This window comes from Podarcis filfolensis, assembly GCF_964270895.1.
Source record: "Podarcis filfolensis genome assembly, chromosome: 2".
Taxonomy (NCBI): domain Eukaryota; kingdom Metazoa; phylum Chordata; class Lepidosauria; order Squamata; family Lacertidae; genus Podarcis; species Podarcis filfolensis.
Window position 1 is genome coordinate 99,694,694 of NC_139605.1, and position 22,265 is coordinate 99,716,958.

General features: G+C 42.3%; 1 long non-coding RNA gene across 1 annotated transcript; it reads right to left on the reverse strand.

Moving 5' to 3' along the window:
• Positions 1-7,192: 7,192 nt before the first annotated feature.
• LOC310755770 lies at positions 7,193-18,411 on the reverse strand. Its single transcript, XR_014544529.1, has 3 exons — positions 18,066-18,411; positions 16,687-16,755; positions 7,193-7,431 (listed from the first exon to the last, which is right to left on the reverse strand). It is a non-coding gene; the product is annotated as an uncharacterized lncRNA (long non-coding RNA).
• Positions 18,412-22,265: the final 3,854 nt, after the last annotated feature.

Sequence of the window (22,265 nt, forward strand, 5' to 3'; positions counted from 1 at the left end):
ACTCCTAAAAATAGCCACATCATTTCCAGCTGATACATGTTCTAGCAAAAGCCCTCTAAAAAGAAAGGATTTTGAATAGCAACTTAAAATAAAGGCTTCTCCCATGCCAGAATTTGTTTGACTGCCAAATGCGAAATGTGGGGGGGGGGGGACACCACTATCTAAACCAGACTTCACTAATTATACAAGTGGCTTCTGTCATGTGTATCAGCACGCAGTAAATCCATAGCATCCCCCCCCCAGCACTTTTTCTTCATTCTGTGCAATACTGAGACTTACGGTAGGACTGCGATCGTAACTAAGTCCCCTCAGAAGGAAGTCCTATTCCCAGACATTTCTCTGATGAAAATAGGGACATCTTATTCAACAACAACAACAACTTTATTATTTATACCCCACCCATCTTACTAGGTTGTTGCAGTCACTCAGGATGGCTTCCAACATATATAAAAACATTGTTGTTGTTTAGTCGTTTAGTCGTGTCCAACTCTTCGTGACCCCATGGACCAGAGCGCACCAGGCACTCCTGTCTTTCACTGCCTCCCACAGTTTGGTCAAACTCATGCTGGTAGCTTCGAGAACACTGTCCAACCATCTCGTCATCTGTCGTCCCCTTCTCCTTGTGCCCTCAATCTTTCCCAACATCAGGCTCTCTATAAAAACGTAAGAAAACATTAAAAACTTCCCTATACAGGGCTCCTTTCAGATGTCTTATAACTGTCTTAAACCCTTGGCTCGGGGGTCACATAACTCCATATCATCCAACTTTTCTCTGATGAAAATAGGGAAATCCTGAGGAAAAGTGGGACATTCCAGGATCAAATCAGAAACTGGGTTGGCTTTTGTAAATCCAGGAAAATAGGGACTCTTGGAAGGACTGCATAGTACTTGAGTGTTAAACTCATGCCTAAGACTACTGTCTGGTCAACTCTTGGCCTTTGTCAGACTCCACCGTGTGCTGCAGAAACACCTCCTCAGCTCCCTTTTCTGCAGACAGCTGGACATTGCAGGCTGCCTTGAATGAGGCAGCTCAGCTGATTAATCTGTTCTATAGGAAGCATGCTACTTCTGTTAATTTCCAAAAGGTGGAATTACCATGCACATGATTAAGAATTTCTTTTTTGAAAATGCATCTAAGCGGACTGCCCTTTTTCACAGTGATGAACTTGACTGATCTGTGAAGCCTCTATCATCTCGAGAGCAAAGCCCTGATCACCCATTCCCCTTCAAAATATTAAGTGCTAACTGAACAAGGGGGCACACAAGGTAAATCCCTAAACGGCCTCGGCCCAGTATACCTGAAGGAGCATCTCCACCCCCATCGTTCTGTCCAGACACTGAAGTCCAGCGCCAAGGGTCTTCTGGCAGGTCCCTCACTGCAAGAAGTGAAGCTACAGGGAACCAGGCAGAGGGCCTTCTCGGTAGTGGCACCCGCCCTGTGGAACGCCCTCCCATCAGATGTCAAAGAGATAAACAACTACCTGACATTTAGAAGGCATCAGGGAAGTTTTTAATGTGTGACATTTTAATGTATTTTTAATCTTTGTTGGAAGCTGCCCAGAGTGGCTGGGGAAACCCATCCAGATGGACAGGGTACAAATAATAAATTACTATTATTATTACGAAGTACCAGCACCTCTTGTTGTTGTTGTTGTTGTTGTTGTTGTTGTTGTTGTTAAAAAGTGTGGCATTTATTGTAACAACTTGATGGGGAATACTGGCACCTCCCCCCCCCCCAAAGTGATAAAACCCCAGAAAACATCCACATCTGAATACATTTTAAATGCCGATTTAAATAAATGTTTTGAGAAGAGCTTGTGTGAAATTCCACAGATTATATGCAGGCACGGAGGAGAACAGAATTATAGAATTATGGGTAAGGATGTTCCAAGGTGACACGGGCGTAAAATTGACAGATTTGCCTATGGCTTCCTTTGAGCCTCCTTTAGGTAGAGCTATGCAGATGTCCCTGTCAGCTTCTGAAGCCTTCTCAGTCTCTACCTCTGCTTTCTGCCTCTTTTCCGAGCCTCTCCTACACTCCTGTTCCCGATGAAGGGAGATTCTATTATTTCAAGCCACACAAGAGAAAGGAGGCATAATGAAATGTAGCCTCTAGACTTCGCATTCTCAGTACAGTTGTAGGCCCTCATGAAGATAAGTAAACACCATTCCAGAGCTGGAAATCTTGACTCTTTGCCCTCCAACCTGCATGTTGATAAACTGCAACCCCCCTGCTCTCCCTACACCACCCGGTTTCTCTTTCCTCTGTGGGACAGAGCAGCCTTTCTATAGCATTTAATGTTCCATCCCACACACTCAGCTCCAGGTGGTTTACATTACATGGAAAGACGTGGATAGAAAAATTACACAAAGCACTGCAGGACTTACAAATATCTAACATGGACACACTTGTCATAGTTAAAACGATCACATTCCTCCCGTCTTTAAGTTAAGTCTTCAAAGGTATTTGGTTCAAGGGTATATTTAGGCCACACCAAGAAAGGTATGTTCTCATCCAGTCCTGAATCTAATTGAAAGTTCAAAAAATGAGATCCCTGTGCCCTTGCCCCTTGCCCCTTGTTTTAAATTTTGTTATCTGCACTCTGTTGGGTGATTAATGGTAAAATAAAGCCATCTAATTGAAAGTTCAAAAATGAAATCCTTGTGCCCTTTCCCTTTGCGCCTTGTTTTAAATTTCGTTTTCTGCATTCTGTCGGGTGATTAATGGTAAAATAATGTCAGAGTTGAAATGGAGGAAAGACTTTCTAAGAACACTATTGCCTCCTATGAAAAGCACCCCCTTTGGAAAAATTTTGCAGGGAGGGCTCTGAACAGGCAGGAAAACATTTTTTGCCCATTCAGAGCAAGCACTGCCTTTGCTCTGAACTGGTTTCATGATGTTGTCACATAGCCAATTCTGAGTGTGGAGCCGTGTGAGATCCATGCTGCAACATCACTTTGTTGCAACCATGAATATCTGTGATATATATTGCAGCAGAAGGATGAATATTGGCCATGAGTTATGTTTTGCTTTGCTTTTTTGCAGGTCTCGGAAAATTCTCATTGATGGAAAAAAAAGGTCTGTGAACATTAAGCATGCCACTAGTCAAAAATGTTTATTCTTGTTCATCTTTACCCACCTGTATTTTAGCTAATTTAGATCTTCTTCCCTTCTGACAGATTGATCTCCTAATCTTTTAGATTTACTTGCTATGATTATCAAATTACTGCTGCTATTTGGCTAGTAGTCTATATTGTGTTATAAATAGATCAACTCTGCTCCTAATGGCCAGAGTTGGTATCCATTTTAAAGATTGAGAGAGAGACACAAGAGAGGAAAAATAGTGTGCTAGAGAAAAGTTATAGAAGTGCACAATTTCACTGGAAACTTTTGCAAGAATCAGAAGCTGTTTCTTGACTGGAAAACTTTGAATAAAGTGGAAAGCATGTGCATTATGCAAAAGTGTGCAGTGCCAGTTCAGCAATAATCTGCAAGTAATGCGTCATTTAATTTTTACAAGGCTGTTAATGTTGCACGTCGTCCCAAACATTCATTGCCCCCTTTATTTGCTGTCAAGCTTTCACTTTAGGAAAAAAGATGTTAATCACTAAAGTAGTGGGGAAGAGAAAGGATGAGGAAATATGAGCATTAAAATGCTTTTCTTTGATACTTTTTTATAGAGAGAGAGAGACTATTGGTTCCTCTTGGATGTTTAACTTCTCTGTATTCTGTTTAGGGATTCACCCAAGCTTTTAAGCCAACTCATGCAAACAGCTGAGGTAGCGCTGATCAGTTATATGCTTCTCTTTAAAACAAAACAAAACTTCCATTAACAAATATTAAAATCACTTGATAATTGCTATCATGCAACTGTTAAAGGTGGAGGGGCAATTTTTGGATATGTAATTAGAGCTTCTTACGTATAATGCATGCAAATAAATAGGCAAAATGTAAATGATTATATGTGGTTTTTTAATTGCCATTTTCTTTGTATAATACAGGGATCCAAATCTATTATTTTATGAGGATTTTAAAAAAAATAAAACACACACACAGAGAGAGAAATAACTACTGAAATGTGGAGAAATCGATTTTAGATTGGCAAAATGAGAAAATAAGAGGACTGAAACTGGTACACCTTTCCAACCCAATCTCCAAGCATAGGATGTGCTTAAAGTGAGAAAACTTGCAGAGTCCTTTGTGATTCTCCCATGCTCCCCTGTTAAGCAGAATGAATCACAAAGTCCTAGAGATTTTGACAGGCAGGTATCCCATCCCCCTGTTAATCATGTGATGTCATAACAATGCTATGCCATTGACAGGTGGCATCACAGTATTTAGCCTGTGAGACAGAGCCTGATAAGGGTTGCCATATGTCCTCTTCTTCCAGGACATACCCTCTTTTTCATGGGGAGAGTCGTCATAGCGATCCATAGTTAAAAGTAGAAGTTGACAAATGCATCTTCATTTTTTGCTCTTCAAAATACGGCAACCCTACAGTTGAAAAGTTTCCTCACAGCTGTGTATTAGTGTGCATGAGTATGCATATATTCATGAAAATAGCATACACAAATGCATTATAACAAAGGAAATTGTTCCATAAAAATGTATATATTATGCAAAATTGAATATATGAGTGTCTGTTGGGAGAAACTTGCTCTAAAACACTGCTGAGTTTTTGTGAGGAATGTGGAAATGTGGAGAACAGAAGCGGGGAAATGAGAAGCTGAAAGAACCTGAAATTGACAGATCTGTTTGGCCCTAGCTGGTTCCAACAGAATCTAGAGATTTGATATGAAAGCACCTTTAATTAGCACTCCCTTTCATATTCAATTAGCTAAGGAAGCAGAAACTTTCACACAAAAGTTTCTCACATTGTCAGCATTACTATTTTTTAATGCTAGCAATTGTCAACATGGAATGCCAGTCTCTTGCTGTTTACTTCACACATTCGTGCTGTCTATGAACACACAAATTCTCTTATCCTTGAAGCACGTTACATTAAAAAAAAAAAAAATACGAGAGGAACACCCACTGCTGTTGCCTCCAATTTATAGTCTACCTCCATGGTGGGATCCCACTGAAGCCTAGAATTTCATTGGAGTTCAATTCCACTCACATCACTCTCTCACATATAGGCCCTGCTTAAATAAGTCAGAGGCACTCAAACATAAATGGGAATTTAACAACAACAAATACTTATAAAAAAAAATTAACACTTGGAATTGTGAAATCTACAAAAACATGGTGGGGGGAAACCAGGAAGACAAGCAATTCCTTAAAAGATGACTCTTCCTGTGAAATTCTGTAACTTCCTCACTCAGTGTTCTCAGGCATGGATTACTAATGCAGGTGATGGCCCAAGAGAAATGTGAGAAAGCCTTTATCCACCTTTATCACATATAATGTGAGACAGAAATGGAGCAACAAAGCCAGTCATATTTTGGAAACTCAGAGAGTGCATTAGTTTGTAAATCTAGGATACATTGAACTGCCATAGTTTTGCAGTTAACCTGAAATTAAACTTACATTACATTACAAACACCACACAGACACCTTCTCCTCCTACCCTTCCCTCGGCTACAAACAGACACATCTGGAATACGTAGTGGATCTTAATTTTTGCAGGGTCGCATCTTCCGATAATAGACGTTAGTGGTGAGTGACAAAAGTTAATCATCTCAAGAGCTGCTTACCAAAATATTGATGTTGTCTAATTTGGAGCTTAATAATCTCACACCTTAAGAAGGTGGTGTCATTGCTCCCCACTCTACTTGACTAAAGTGGTACCCAGAAATCAGCTTCTGTTCTTCACCCACTGCTTATTACTTTGGGGTCAAGAGCAATAAAAGCAGGAGACCGTTATTGCAGTAATTCTCTGCTTGACCTCTTCCAGCGTAATTGCAAGTTGTGCTTGGCAGCAAAGTCTCTTATTGGAGTGTAACAAATGATGGGATGTGGGTCAAAAGTGGACCTATCTTCTCAGGTAGCTTCTTCTGAAAGGAACATATCTGAACAGCAGCATCTTCTGCAAGAAGTATCCTAAAAGTCAAGCTGCTATGCTGTCCTGTTGTCTACTGCTGATTTACATCAGGAGTAATGAACCTGTGTGGTCCTCTAGATGTTGGACTTCCAAGTCCCAACATCCCTGCCCATTGGACGTGCTAGCTGGGGCTGATGGGAGTTGTAGTCCAATAACATTTGGAGAGCTACATGTTAGTCACCCCTGCTTTATGAAGGATATGATAACCATGCTTTCTAAGAAACATTTTTGCAAACCCTTTATGTTTGAACCATCCAGCTCCATTAGGGACATCATGCTTGTACTCAGTCAGTTACTACAGTGACTTCAAAGCTCTCCATGCTACCAGCTGCAATTTTTTGCCATGGAGCAACCTTGCACATCAGCAAGCCCACCATAAAAAAAAAAACCAGAGACATCACCTTGCCAACAAAGGTCCGTATAGTTAAAGCTATGGTTTTCCCAGTAGTGATGTATGGAAGTGAGAGCTGGACCATAAAGAAGGCTGATCTCTGAAGAATTGATGCTTTTGAACTATGGTGCTGGAGGAGACTCTTGAGAGTCCCATGGACTGCAAGAAGATCAAACCTATCCATCCTTAAGGAAACCAGTCCTGAGTGCTCACTGGAAGGACAGATCCTGAAGCTGAGGCTCCAATACTCTGGCCACCTCATGAGAAGAGAAGACTCCCTGGAAAAGACCCTGATGTTGGGAAAGATTGAGGGCACAAAAGGAGAAGGGGATGACAGAGGACAAGATGGTTGGACGGTGTTCTTGAGGCTACCAGCATGAGTTTGACCAACCTGAGGGGGGCGGTGGAGGACAGGGGTGCCTGGCACGCTCTGGTCCATGGGGTCACGAAGAGTTGGACACGACTAAATGACTAAACAACAACAACAACAAGCCCACCCTGTTTGGTTGGGGCACATGCTGCATTTGTGATTCAGGCTTAAATGTTCCAACTACCATTACCTGGCCTTTCATTTGTGTTTAATTCTTACTTTCAGAGAGAAGAGACTGGAATTTCTTAATTGCAACCTTCCTTTCCTCAACCCCACCTACTCCTTCCCAAACACAAGATGTTTCTGTCGGGGAAAACATCTTGGCTAAGATTTTTTTTTCCAAAAAAGAAATCTTGATCAAGTGATACACTGCATAGTACTGGGACAAAAGTTTCCATTTTAATGAAATACACGGGGTTTTTCTCCTCCATCAAAACAGGAAAAAGAGCATGTTTTTTAAGATGTCAGGAAATCATTTTTCACCATCCATAAAACCAAATCTTGCAACAGGGGAGTCTGATCCAGGCAGGAACGTTGAGATAAGAATGAGGAGCCTGAATCTGCTTCTGTTGGCTTATCAAACATTGATTGACATGAACTGCTTCATCAGCCTTCTCCAGGTACTTCTGCATGGGTCAAAATGAAAAAAGCAAAGCCTTCAGTAATGCAAGTAGACCCATTTTCAGGACTTGGATTCAGCACTTAAATATAGAATGTAAATTGTGCCTTTTTGAAGCCTAAGGTAGAAGGTAAGGTAAAGGTAAAGGACCCCTGGACGGTTAAGTCCAGTCAAAGACGACTATGTGGTTGCGGTGCTCATCTCACTTTAGGCCGAGGGAGCCAGCGTTTGTCCACCAGACAGCTTTCCTGGTCATGTGGCCAGCATGACTAAACCGCTTCTGGTGCAACGGGACACCATGATGGAAACCAGAGCACACGGAAACACCGTTTACCTTCCTGCCGCAGCGGTACCTATTTATCCACTTGCACTGGCATGCTTTCGAACTGCTAGGTTGGCAGGGGCTGGGACAGAGCAACGGGAGCTCACTCCGTCACGGGGATTCAAACCACCAACCCTCCGATCGGCAAGCCCAAAAGGCTCAATGGTTTAGACCACAGCGCCACCAGCGTCCCTAAGGTAGAATCTGAATGTCGCCCACTGTAATGGGACCAACTCTTTTAAAAGTCTTGCATTCAGGCACTGATTTGTGCCTTCGTGACACCATGATGTAGCTAAAGTCTTTCCTGATTCACATAGTTTCAGACAGGGACCCCCCAGCCCTACATAGAGGTGTTGAGGACTGAACCTAAGAACTTCAGCTTGCAAATAAGATGCTCTACTATGAAGTAGTAGACGATGAGCATGCACTGAGAACACCATAGCTAATTGCAGATTTCCAGCATCTGTATATAAGCCTAAACAAGTTGTCTTCTACCCAGTTCTAACATACCCACAAACATACAGCTGCTATACAGTTGCAGTGTAAATCCGCAAAACTAATTTCTGGATTTAAAAAAAGAAAAGAAAATAAAAGAGTTTTCATTTTTAAAGGATCCCCACAAAACCAAATATTTTTGATAATAGCTCATATTTCAGCAGCCTACATTACTATTTTGTTCTCTTCTCTTCACTAAGGCTCTGTCTCCTATTTTGTTTTATTTTTTGTTCTGCAAGCTAGCAAGAAGAATGTGTTTCATCTTATGAGATCTGCTTGTGGGAGTAAAGGTGGGTGGAATCTGTTGGCGGAGAGTCATTTTCCAGTACTTTTGCCACCAAGTAAGTGGAAGAAGCTACCAAAATAGTAAAAGAGAAAATGGAATATAAAATAGAAACATAACAATAAGCTAAAGCTTCGTATGGGCATATGCCCCGTATTGCTTCTGTTCAGAGCTGCAAAAAAGAAGAAGAAAAGAAATCGGCAAATGCATATTAAGTGTGACTGAGTCATGCTTAACACTTTTGTCATTATGCAATTTTTAAAGCACATATATATTGGGTCTGACACCATTGTCTTTCTTTCTTTCAAAATCAAAAGGCACCTGCGGTCTGATTTTGTGCCGGAGATTCTGAAAATCTCCCGAGCTGATAACCTAAATTAACATCCTTATCTTTGAAGCAGCAGTGACTGCCAGAAGGCTTGAATAAATTATTATTATTATTATTATTATTATTATTATACATTCAACATTTGAATGCAACATTTGAAGGGGTTTCCAGTAATGTATTTCAGCAGCTTTGTCTGTTAGACACTGATGCATAGAAACCATCATATTGTTAGATGTGTATTATGTGAATAGTTCTTGTTATACTGCAACACAACCAGATCCCCACACTTCATGGTGGAGTTTGGATCTGATATCCCGCTTTATCACTACCCGAAGGAGTCTCAAAGCAGCTAACATTCTCCTTTCCCTTCCTCCCCCACAACAAACACTCTGTGAGGTGAGTGGGGCTGAGAGACTTCAGAGAAGTGTGACTGGCCCAAGGTCACCCAGCAGCCGCATGTGGAGGAGCGGGGAATCGAACCCGGTTCACCAGATTACGAGTCTACCGCACTTAACCACTACACCACACTGGCTATATGGATATATGTGCTTGAGAAACGGCATCCTCCTGCCATGAGAGCTAATCTATAATGGCTGTGTTTATAGGTGCATCATCAAACAGCACAGGACCCCTTCAACTCTGCTGTCTCCCTTCAAAATCTCATTTCACCTGCTGTCTTTTGTTTATCTCTTAATTTGAGAAAGGAGGGTCCTTCTCTGCACAGTCACAAAATTATTTCCTGGAATTTTGACACTAGCGAATGACTGAGAAGGGAGAAATACTTGCATTTAACTAACATTTAGGTTAACATCCTTTGCCACTTTCCCATCCCTTTTGTGAAAATGTGTTCACAGTTAAAAAAACTCCCTTTTGCCTAAGTCATGCTAACCTCTCAGCTGATGGGCCTCTGTTTATCCAGATCAATGTAGACTAAGCAGGATTATAAAATCAGATTTATCCCGGGGCCATAATTCTGTCATCCCAAGGAACACACTCTTGTGGGTGTGAGGTGCTTAATCTTACAGATTTACTAGAAGGATCTGTGGCTTTAAAACTGCAGTTTTGCGTCATGTCCCAAAAGCTGCTTTATAAATTGGTTGGAATACCAAAGAGGCGGAGATTAAACAAATTGTTTCAGATAGTAGGTTCTAAACGCAGGAAACCAAGGCAAGGAGAGTGACCTTATAGCAGTTTGCCTTGATTACAATTCACCCTTGTCCTAGTGGAAAGGGACCTGATTAAACCACACAGCTGAAACAGCACGCTTTTGGGAATGACTAAAACGATGCCCCAGGGATTTTAAAGAAGATGTAAAGAGCATATGCCAAAGGGTATGAGCTGTTTAGAGACTGTGTTCTGTGAATAACTAGGCACTGTATTATTATTGTTGTTGTTGTTGTTGTTGTTGTTGTTGTTGTTGTTGTTGTTAAGTTGTGGGTGAAGATATCAGACGACACAGCGATTCTTCCAAAGCAGCTCTTTATTTGTAAGCTGGAACAGAACTGAGCTGAAGAGCTCAGTCAGCCTGCTTATATAGAGCTCCAGAACAACGTAACTGTAGCAACTTTCTAAAACTATCCAATCACTGAACGTCACTTTCGATCCTTCATTTGCATACAAACTATCCAATCACTGAATGTCACTTTCGATCCTTCATTTGCATAACTATCTACAGTATCCCCCTGCTGGCCCAGGGTGAGAACTTCAGTACATTACAATTATTATTATTATTATTATTATTATTATTATTATTATTATTATTAGGCTGTGCACAATATACCTTTCCAAAGCACATTCTTTTCGTCAAAGAATTCTGGGCGCTGCAGTTTAACCCTCAGAGAGTTACAATTTCCAGCAATATTTCACAAACTATAGTTCAACGAACTATTTGAGGGAAAGAATTCCTGCATTGCACATCATGCTTGTATAATGTGCTTTGAATGTGCTCTAAAATTAGTGTGTACACAGTCTTAGTTGCACATGTACCCCACTTCTTCAGAGCTCAAGGTAGCCGATATTAGAATTATCCTCACTGTATCCCTGTGACATGAGGTTAGTTTAAGGTCGAATCAATAATCCCAGGTCACCCAGTAAACTTTATGGATGAAGGAGGATTTGAACCTATGTCTCTCTGGACCAAGTCCAATCATCTATTCACAACACCATTGATGAGCAGACTTCAGATTTGTGGGATCTGCTTTGTGGGGTTTTTTAGAATTCTAAGGTGGTTCAGACAGCGGGACATATGCTAAAAAGTAAGAAACAGATCTTTCCTGACATCCAGTCTTCTGGTTTGGAAGGCCTGGCTTCTTAAACTAACTCCCCCAATTTCACTGGTAATACTCATTTTCCACCCACATTTTTACAGTACTGACAGATTGAGGATTTTCATCTGTTGGGAGAAAGCGGGATCCATATTGGAGGAATGATTATATATATATATATATATATATATATATATATATATATATGGCTGAAAGATGCATGCACATAAATTATACATCAGAACATAAACTAAGTTTCATCCTGCAGATGGAGTAAAATTGATTTTTCCCATAATCACCAGTAGCCAGAGAAGGGATGTAAGGACCATTGTGCTGTTATTAATTACAGAGAGGGTTGTGTTTTGTTTTTGCTTTAAAAAGGCAATTTTTTTGTACAGAGATGAGCTTTGAGGTGTGTCAATAGAAGTCCAGGGACTATAAATCTGCTATAATAAAGGTAGGGCAATGATCTGAGTGTGAGCTGGACTATTTGCTCATAGAAACATCATGACTTGGCAATGAGCTGAAGTGGGCTCGAAGATGAGGCTTTGGGCCAGATCATCAAGATAGTTGGTGACAAGTTCAACAGAGAAAGGAATTTAAAAAAAATTAAAAAGGGAAGATGAGAAGTTTAGCCTTTGATATATTGAGGATGAGATGGTGATGAAAATATCCAAGCAAAATGTTGGAAAAACAACAGGAGATGCCTAATGGGTGGAGGGGAATATTTCTGGGATACAGAGGTATTGATGGGTGTCATCAGGGTAGAGGTACAGTGGTACCTCAGTGTAATGGTTTTAGGGGTTGCTCGTGTGTAAGTTACCGCCGCTCTGGGCTAGGTTGCCTGGTTAAACCTTTTCTGTCTGGACAGCCATTCTCTCCGTGGCTGTTCAGTCACTAGCAGAATCCGTCAGTGGGCGTTTCTTGAACCTCTTCCAGCAAAGAAGTTCTTTGACGCCAAGTCGCCGCCTACTCTCCCTGCGTGGAAGTCTTCTGCGCAGGGTGGGTGTGGGCTGCAGAGGACCCGTGCTCTCCTCGCTGGTCTCCTGCGAGGAGTCCTGGAGCCTCCTCTCCGCTTCCCCCATCAGCCCCCCCTCTATCCCTGGTGTTACGCTGATTTTCTTCCCCAGCCGGAGAGCTGCCTCTCTCCCTGCTTGGCCCTTCTCCAGCATCGCTGTGGAGCCTTGCCTCCTCCTCTAGTTCCGATGGCAGTTCCCTGACACTCGGGTTAAGAACTTAATTCATTCTGGAGGTCCGTTCTTAACCTGAAACTGTTCTTAACCTGAGACACCACTTTAGCTAATGGGGCCTCTTGCTGCCGCCATGCCGCCGCCGCACAATTTCTGTTCTCATCCTGAAGCAAAGTTCTTAACCCAAGGTACTATTTCTGGTACTAGCGGAGTCTGTAACCTGAAGCGTCTGTAACCCGAAGCGTCTGTAACCCGAGGTACCACTGAATACTGAAAGCCATGGGATTTGATGCTGCCACCCAGAAACAGTACTTGCAGAGAGAAAAGCAGATTCCTAAGAGATTCTGACAAAGAGAGGAAAAAAGCCTCTTCCCTATGGAAATGACACAGACTCAGGTGAATGTGACGAGCACAAAGCAACACATAGGCTAATAGTATACTAACAATATTTATATAACACTATCAAACTAGAATAGAATAGAAATTTATTACGGTCCCAGACCAGATTCACATACCGTACTAAGCAAACATAAAACACAATAGCATTAAGTTTGAATTTACAATCGAATATAACATTAAACAATATGAATATGACAGCCATTAGAAATGTGGCTTAGGTCTCTAGAATATTATCTAGAGTTTGCATCTGAGGCCTTATTCTTTGTAATAGCACAGCTTGTTCCCTGAGTTTTATGGCAGCCACGCAAAATATGATCTCTAGATCCTTATCCTCTATCAGGGATTTTAAGCACTGAGGTTCGGACCCACTTGGAATTTTCTGTATAACAGGGGTGATAAAGACCGAGCGTATATCCTCATAAAAACAACCTCGTAGCAAGACATGAGAGACGGTTTCCAACTCTATCAGGCCGCAGGGGCAGACTCACTCTGCATATGGTTTACCCACATATCTGCCCTGCAATAAGGCAGATGGCAGCACGTTAAATCTAGCGAGGGTGGACAGCTGTTTATGTTATGTACTGAAGTTCTCACCCTGGGCCAGCAGGGGGATACTGTAGATAGTTTTGACTCAGGTCCGCGTATGCAAATCAGGGATTGAAAGGGACGTTCAGTGATTGTATAGTTACGGAAAATGGTTACTGTTGCGTTCTAGTGGAGCTCTATATAAGCAGGCTGGCTGAACCCTTCAGTTCAGTTCTGTTCTGGCCTGTGAATAAACAAGAGCTGTTTAAAGACTCGCTGTGTCATCTGATATGTTCACCCACAACTTAACAGTCTATGTTTAGGTATTTGTAATTTTGACAGATATATTGCTGATATTCACTATCGAGCTGTTTCTTAATTCACAATCAGAAAACATACAATATGTACACGGAGTCACAAACTAATAAGAGTCAAGTGGATATTCCATGAAGAGAAATGCATTTGACCGTAAAAAATCACTGTTGTGTTTCAAGCACCCTGTTGCTGTGTTTGGAGCACCTACCATCATTCTTCTGTGTTTCTGTGCTTATAGCAGCATCTCACTCTCGGCAAAATTCTGTATAGGATATTAACTTTGGAAGGCGTTTAGCCTCAATATTCAGTGATTTTTAAGGTCAAATACGAATCTGGGTTCGAGTGCCACGTTGGGCATTGCAGGGGATTGGACTAGACGACCTGTGTGGGCTCTTCCAACTCTATAAGTATATGATTCTATCTGGAGGAGTCCCCAGTAGCCCACCTGAGGTCTTTGGAGTACAACTCTCATCATCCCTAACCATTGGTCCTGATGGCTGAGGCTGTTGGGAGTTGCAATCCATCAACATCAGGATGGCATAATATTGGCTAAAGGTAAAGGTAAAGGGACCCCTGACCATTAGGTCCAGTCGTGGCCGACTCTGGGGTTGTGGAGCTCATCTCGCTTTATTGGCCGAGGGAGCCGGCGTACAGCTTCCAGGTTATGTGGCCAGCATGACTAAGCCGCTTCTGGCAAACCAGAGCAGTGCACGGAAATGCCGTTTACCTTCCCGCCGGGGTGGTACCTATTTATCTACTTGCACTTTGATGTGCTTTCGAACTGCTAGGTTGACAGGAGCAGGGACCGAGCAATGGGAGCTCACCCCGTCGCGGGGATTCGAACCGCCGACCTTCTGATTGGCAAGTCCTAGGCTCTGTGGTTTAACCCACAGCGCCACTCGCGTCTGTACCCCTCTGTTAATCTGTGCTGCTCCTCCCTTGGCCATTTTTGGGGTAAATGGATCACACAGGAAAAGCCATGGGCTGTGTTCAGCTAATTCCTACAGAGAGTAGACCAATTGTAATGAATGAATGTTTATCAAGCATCAGTATAATAGCTGCCTGATGTTTAGCAGAGCAACAGCAAATTTGTCTAGGCTTGTTTCCGTAGGATGTCCCTTGCAAATAACTCAATATTTCTTTTCTCTAGAATCAACATGTAGCTTTCCTGCAGTTCTTCCTTTATTACATTTTTATATACAGAAGAGACATAGCATGGAAACAACTGGATTTTAAGCACTTGAATAAAACATTATATTGCAATACATAAATATCCACTTTTGATACAAATCATAATTAACCATCTGCATGTAAACTGTACATGAGTCCTGTGGTCTCACATTGTCATCTGGTTTGTTTCCATTCCAGAAAATGATATAATACTGCTGGATTTCAGAAAGGTTCACTGCAACAAGAGCTGCCATCCCAGATATGTAAAAAAATAAGTTTTTCATTCCTCCATCCGACAGAGGAATCCTTTGGTTGCCACCAGTACTGGAAGTATAATAACCATGACACCTTACACCAGCTTAGTATAGTCAGGATCCTATGCACTCCCAATGGCAAAAATTAAATAATATATATATATGCACCAATTGGGCTCCATGATCACTGCAGATGGTGACAGCAGCCACGAAATTAAAAGACGCCTGCTTCTTGGGAGAAGGGCAATGACAGGCCTAGACAGCATCTTGAGAAGTAGAGACATCACCTTGCCAACAAAGGTCCGTATAGTTAAAGCCATGGTTTTCCCAGTAGTGATGTATGGAAGTGAGAGCTGGACCATAAAGAAGGCTGATCGCCGAAGAATTGATGCTTTTGAATTATGGTGCTGGAGAAGACTCTTGAGAGTCCCATGGACTGCAAGAAGATCAAACGCATCCATTCTTAATGAAATCAGCCCTGAGTGCTCACTGGAAGGACAGATCGTGAAGCTGAGGCTCCAGTACTTTGGCCACCTCATGAGAAGAGAAGACTCCCTGGAGAAGACACTGATGCTGGGAAAGATGGAGGGCACAAGGAGAAGGGGGCGACAGAGGATGAGATGGTTGGATAGTGTTCTCGAAGCCACAAACATGAGTCTGACCAAACTGCGGGAGGTAGTGGAGGACAGAGGTGCCTGGCGTGCTCTGGTCCATGGGGTCACGAAGAGTCGGACACGACTAAACGACTAAACAACAACAACAACAACAAATGCACCAATTTCAACAATGGAATAGTAACACTGCCAACCCCCAGTGTCACTCATTGATGGCACTCACATTTGCTATATATTCATGTAATGCACAAATCCATGCACAAAATTGGCAGAACAGGTCTGATGAGGGTGCTGTGGGGTGTATTGTCTGTGTGGCAATGTAAGGTGATGCTAGGCAGACAAGACACAGCATTGCATCTTCTGACCACTGTGAGCTGGCAACACAATGCAAGAAATGTGGTGGGCACGGGTATTTGAGGTTGGCTTTTGCCTACTATCATTGCAAAGAACAATCTCTACTCCTCTTGCCCACTTCTATGCTGCCTCTACCCATCCCAGCTTTATGCCGGTTTAGGTAAAGGTAAAGTTAAAGGACCCCTGGACAGTTAAGTCCAGTCAAAGGCGACTATGGGGTTGCGGTGCTCATCTCACTTTCCAGGGAGCCAGCGTTTGTCCACAGACAGCTTTCAGGGTCATGTGGCCAGCTTGAGTAAACCTCTTCTGGCGCAACAGGACACCGTGATGGAAGCCAGAGCGCACAGAAACGCCATTTACCTTCCCACCACAGTGGCACCTATTTATCTACTTGCACTGGAGTGCTATTGAACTGCTAGGTCGGCAGGAGCTGGGAGGGAGACAAATATCTGGATATAAAAGCTCTAGCATTTCTATAAGGAAGAATGGCAAGCATCAGGCTCCAATCCTATACCCACATTCTTGGATGTATGCTCCATTAAACTTGATGGGGCTTACTTCTGATTTGGATGTATAGGACTGCAGTGCTAATGAAACCTTTTTGCCTCAGATGTTTCTGAAATTCAAATTATTTTAGTTTTCAGGTGAAGGCAGAGTGCAGTTGTTATTATTCCCCGAATTGCTGGTGGAAACATAGGTAGAAATTAATATGAATAGCTTGGCTGGTTTAAAAGAAATATTTCTCTTACCCATCTGCAATTTTCCATACTGGATCTTTGTTGATTAAGTAATTTTATACAACTTTGAAGCATTCATTCCTTAAAATAAAGATAAAATCAGTGGTTAGAAGTTACGATATTTCCTTTCTTTTCAACTTAATGTTTTGCATGGGATTTGTTTAGAAAAAATATATAGAAAAACACCAGAAATGAGATAATGATGGGGTTTTGTTTGCATTAATCCAAGCATTTTCCCCTCTTTTGCCCAAACAATGAAAGGAATTCTCTTGTGCATGCCCTCATCCAGGCATAGGCAAACTCGGCTCTCCAGATGTTTTGGGACTACAATTTCCATCATCCCTGACCACTGGTCCTGTTAGCTAGGGATCATGGGAGTTGTAGGCCAAAAACATCTGGAGGGCCGAGTTTGCCTATGCCTGCTCATCTAAAGTAGGCATGTGCCAAGGATGCGATTGACGACTGCTGCTGCCAACATCCAGGTTGCTATCGTAAGAGGCTTTTCCATATGGCAGAGAGTGTGGAATGGCTTCTCTATCATCATTCCCTATTTAAAACATCTAGGTGAGATAAACTTGATGCAATAAGCCCATATAGGGATGTATGTGACTGTGTAGCACAACTTCCAAAGTTCCTGAACTTTTAAAAATAATTATTTTTATTCAATTTTGATTATAGTATATAATAAACCTTAGTAACCAATAAACCTTAGTAACCAATTATGTTCCACAGGAGTATTCTAAAAATAGAATCCATGTTATCCTTAAACAATAAAGTAAATCATTGCTAACATTTTTAGCTTTGCTTTCTTATGTCTCTCCAATCTTTTGCAGCCTGCTGCTGCAGAGTGGCATATCAACACTGTGGGCAAATAACTTTGCCAAGAAGTTTCAACACCATGTAAAAAGAGCGTAGGTTTCTGTAACTTGGCCAAATGCTTAAATCATGCAGCAATGTTATATTGATCCTGATTGGGCAGTGAAACAAGTTCCCAGTTGAGATGATGAAACTGTGACATCCCTGAAGCTGGAAGAACAGGTTGATATGTCATGACCTTGGAGTCCAAAATTGGGAGACACCAAGTTGGAGGTTACAGGATTACAGGGAACCAGGCAGAGGGCCTTCTCAGTAGTGGCACCCGCCCTGTGGAACACCCTCCCACCAGATGTCAAAGAAATAAACAACTACCAGACTTTTAAAAGACATCTGAAGGCAGCCCTGTTTAGGGAAGCTTTTAATGTTTCATGCATTACTGTATTTTAATATTGTGTTGGAAGCCACCCAGAGTAGCTGGGGAAGCCCAGACATAAATAAATTATTCTTTAGACAGAAGCCAAGACCTTCAGGGCTCCTTCCCTGGGGTCCAAGGAACCAAGGGCTTCTCACATTACCTTGTTGGTGCTTCACTGCAAAGATCAAACAACTTAGGAGGTCGGAGTGCAGGAGATGTCTTTAGTTATCCGTTTAAGCCTATGAGAGGATCCTAGGAGAGATAGGCTGGAAACAGACACTCAGAAGACCTCAGTTCATTCCCAACCCTTGTCAGAACAAGTTGTTTGCTAGGAGCTCTCCTTGGTGCTGCAACCTGGCCTCCCTTTGCTGCCATGCATTGTGAGCGGCTCTGCAGGACTGGAGCCATACACTGTGTAGCAAACTGGACATATTCCAAACAGACCAATAGATGAGATAAATTCTTGAGACACCTTTTCTTCGGTTCCACACAAAACACTGGTTCAAACTGTGCAAAAGAAATAACTGGTCCGTACAAATCACATTCTTTCTATATGATAATAAATTATTATTATTATTATTATTATTATTATTATTATTATTATTATTCCACCTTTTTCTCCAAAGGACTCAAGGTTCCCTGCATGCATGTAATCTCTACAACAACCCTGTGAGGTAGATTAGGCTGAGAGGTAGTGATTGGCCCAAGGTTACCCAGCGAAGCTCATGGCTGACTGGAGATTTGAACCCTGATCTCCCAGTTCCTAGTTCAACACTCTAACCACTGCCCCACAGACTGACTTTGCAACCACCCCTGCAAGTCAGCTAGACAGTGTGATGTGTGATGAACCCAAAGCCATTCAGCAAGTTTCCCACATCTAAATGTCAAACCCTGCACCCCACAGCCTAGCTTTTAGAGCAGCCTTCCCCAACCTGATGTCCCCAGATGCTTTGGACAGCAGCTCCTATCATCTCTGACTATGGCTTGAGGGCACACCTGGAGGGGACCAGGCCGGGGCAGGTTTTATTGGACTATCGCCTCATGCTCCTTTGAGAACTGACATCCAGCTGCACCCCACACCCAGCATTCAACATTTCAGTAGTTTCAGCAAATCTACTCCCCTGTGATTTCAATCCGTTGAAAGTTGGCTGACTTTTTTTTTTTTGTTATTTCCACCATTTTTAAATAAACCTTCATTTTGGAGGGGCGATGGAGCAGGATATCAAACTGACGGGTAGGAGAAGGAAAGAGAAATCAGTCCTTTGAGTCGATTTGAGAAGCACTCGGGTGTGTCGGAGAGACTCTGGAGCCACACAAAGAGTTTCTCGTCCAATTAGTTGCATGGAAAAATCAGCAGCACATCTGAATGGAATTACCCCATATAACAGCTCCCTTCTATTTAGGTTTCTCCACTGCAGCTGAGGAAGCTATTTAATAGTGCTGTGGAAAAAAATTATAATTAGCTACAGGTAAAGTGTCCTTTCTCATACTGCAGGAGACAGCAGACTGAATGTCAGCAACTGTGCAGTCAGCCGTTTGATTGCTGAATGATCTGCTCCTGAATATGTTTCAATTTAAAGGTGGATGAAGAAGCCTCAGAGGTCTTAGCAGTAATTATGGAATGCTCATAGAAAGTATAGCATGAGTCTCCCCATGTGATGATGATCAACAATAACAACAACAACAATACTATCATTATTATTTCAGCATCTAAATCAAATCAGTGCTCTACATAAATGGAAAGTAAAAAGTCTGCTCTTTACTTCTGGTGCACTGTGGTCTAGGCCAGGCATGGCCAAACTTGGCCCTCCAGCTGTTTTGGGACTACAACTCCCATCATCCCTCGCTAACAGGACCAGTGGTCAGGGATGATGGGAGTTGTAGTCCCAAAACAGCTGGAGGGCCAAGTGTGGCCATGCCTGGTCTAGGCTATGTAGGGCCTATACTGCAGGTCAATCTCAAGAGCTAAAGGGCAAGGGCAAATTTGTGTTTGGGAAGGCTGCAGGGCTAGATGGCCATCAAGCCTTCTTCCACCTCTGCAACTCTATGCATTTTGCAGCTGGAAGAAGAAGAAGAAGAAGAAGAAGAAGAAGAAGAAGAAGAAGAAGAAGAAGAAGAAGAGACCTCCCTTTTGAATCTCCTGACAAACTTATTCAGTGCCTACATGGTCACAATGGGCCGAAGGAGCAAAGATTATTGCTGGACTCAATAAACAGCCCCAAAGTGGCAAATTAACGACTGATAACTTCCAGAAGAAGCCAGAGTTGTGACATTACTCATCATGTCTGGAGGATTCGGCACAACATTTGCTGCAGAGAAAAAGTTCCGTTTTTGGCAGAAAAGAGTGGCTCCACATGAATTAACTTTCAGAACTGATATTTAAGGATTTTTTATTAGTCTGTAGGATGTCTCTCCAAGTCTTGCTGGAGTCAATGTGCTGAAAGACTGTAGACTCAGTTATAATAAAAGGGACATTATTTTTAATTGTTTCCTCTCGGCATTATCACATTGGGCTGCGGGTGAGTGGAAAAGAGAGCTTTCAGAGCTCCAGCCCCGTCGCCTTTTGGACGGTCGAGTTGTTCCCATTCTGGGTTGGTTAAGAGCGGCTGAGGAGGAGAGTTTAAAAATATTTGGCACGTGAAATGGAAACCAACCAAGATTCATTCCCCAGATTCAACAAGTTCTGAACTATAGAGGAAAGCATACAGCTTCAGAGGTTACAGAAACTAGGAAATGCATAGGCGTGCCCATACTGAATAAGAGAACATATATCAGTTTAATTTAGTCTCAGTCTCTCTCTCTCTCTCTCTCATTGGCCAGCATGCAATTACAGGGATTGCTAGGCATCTAGAATTGGATTGCTGAGTTCAGTTTTTGATGGACTTGTGAAGCATCCAAGGCTGTCACCATCCTGGATCTATGTCTATAGATATTATAATCTACAGGCATGTGCTGTTAGTAGCAGGAGCTCCAAAAGAGGAACTCGTACTTTTTTTGCTTTCTGTGGCTGATGCTGCATGTTAGCCTGTCAATCAGCAAGCCCAGAATCTTGAGTCACCTGTGAGGTCACCAGAAGTGCAGCATGCCTGCACCCTTAGGTCTGTAAACTGCAAATCCCAAACAGTCCTGAGATAAAGTGAAGCGGTCCACCCAGGAGCTAGAAAAAGGGAACTGCCCTTTGCAAAATTTATTGTGCTTCTTTTGTGACTGTAACTGAGCTAAAATGTCTTGGCATTTGGTTCTCCAATGGCATAGCTGGAAGTAAACCTAAACAAGTCAAAGGTGACGTATCACCATGGAGTATGAAAGCTTCCCTGAGGCAGAAGAAGAAGAAGAAGAAGAAGAAGAAGAAGAAGAAGAAGAAGAAGAGGAAGAGGAGGAGGAGGAGGAGGAGGAGGAGGAGGAGGAGGAGGAGGAGTTTGGATTTGATATCCCACTTTATCACTACCCTAAGGAGTCTCAAAGCAGCTGACAATCTCCTTTCCCTTCCTCCCCCACAACAAACACTCTGTGAGGTGAGTGAGGCTGAGAGACTTCAGAGAAGTGTGACTAGTCCAAGGTCACCCAGCAGCTGCATGTGGTGGAGCGGAGACGCGAATCCGGTTCACCAGATTACGAGTCCACCGCTCTGAACCACTACACCACACTGGCTCTCTCCATCACACTGGCTGAGCAGAGGAACTATAGCTGGACGAAGAAGCATTCTTGGGTGACATCACCAGAGAGACGACAGGAAACGCAAATCTATTCTTCCCAACTTTCCAAAGGAATGCCTCTTGGGACAGATCAGTTAGGCTTGAGAGAGCATCAGTGAGATGATTGGTCCCAGGAGCGTAGGATTTTTGGTCAGGTTTGTGAAATTTCCAGGGTGGTTCTGCAAATCCATGAGGCTTCAGGTTTCATCTAAAGTGAAATTTTGAAATGATGTCCAAGAACTATCCAGTGATTTTTTTATATATATATAAAAGTTAGATAAAAATATTAGAATATTTTCCTTACCCCACAGGTGTCATTAAACTGCATCAGGCATACCTGAATTGCACTTTTCTCCTAAATGAAATTTGCTTGCAAAGAATTTGAACTTAACTAATTCTAACCATAGATTCTGTTGGATTAGGGATAACACAGAAAGAGAAAACAAACACAATATAAACGTTGAATTTAGCATGTTAATATTATTTACTTATTTTTTTAACAAAAAATGAGGACCACCTTTCTGTGTTATACGGTATACCCTTCCAAGGCAGCTTCTAGCACAGTGGGGGATTTAAAAAGTCAACAGTGCAACAACGTAAAAAACAAAAAAAACCACAATGCGAGAGAGAGATAAAAGCTAGTTTTAAAAAAACATATTTAAAGT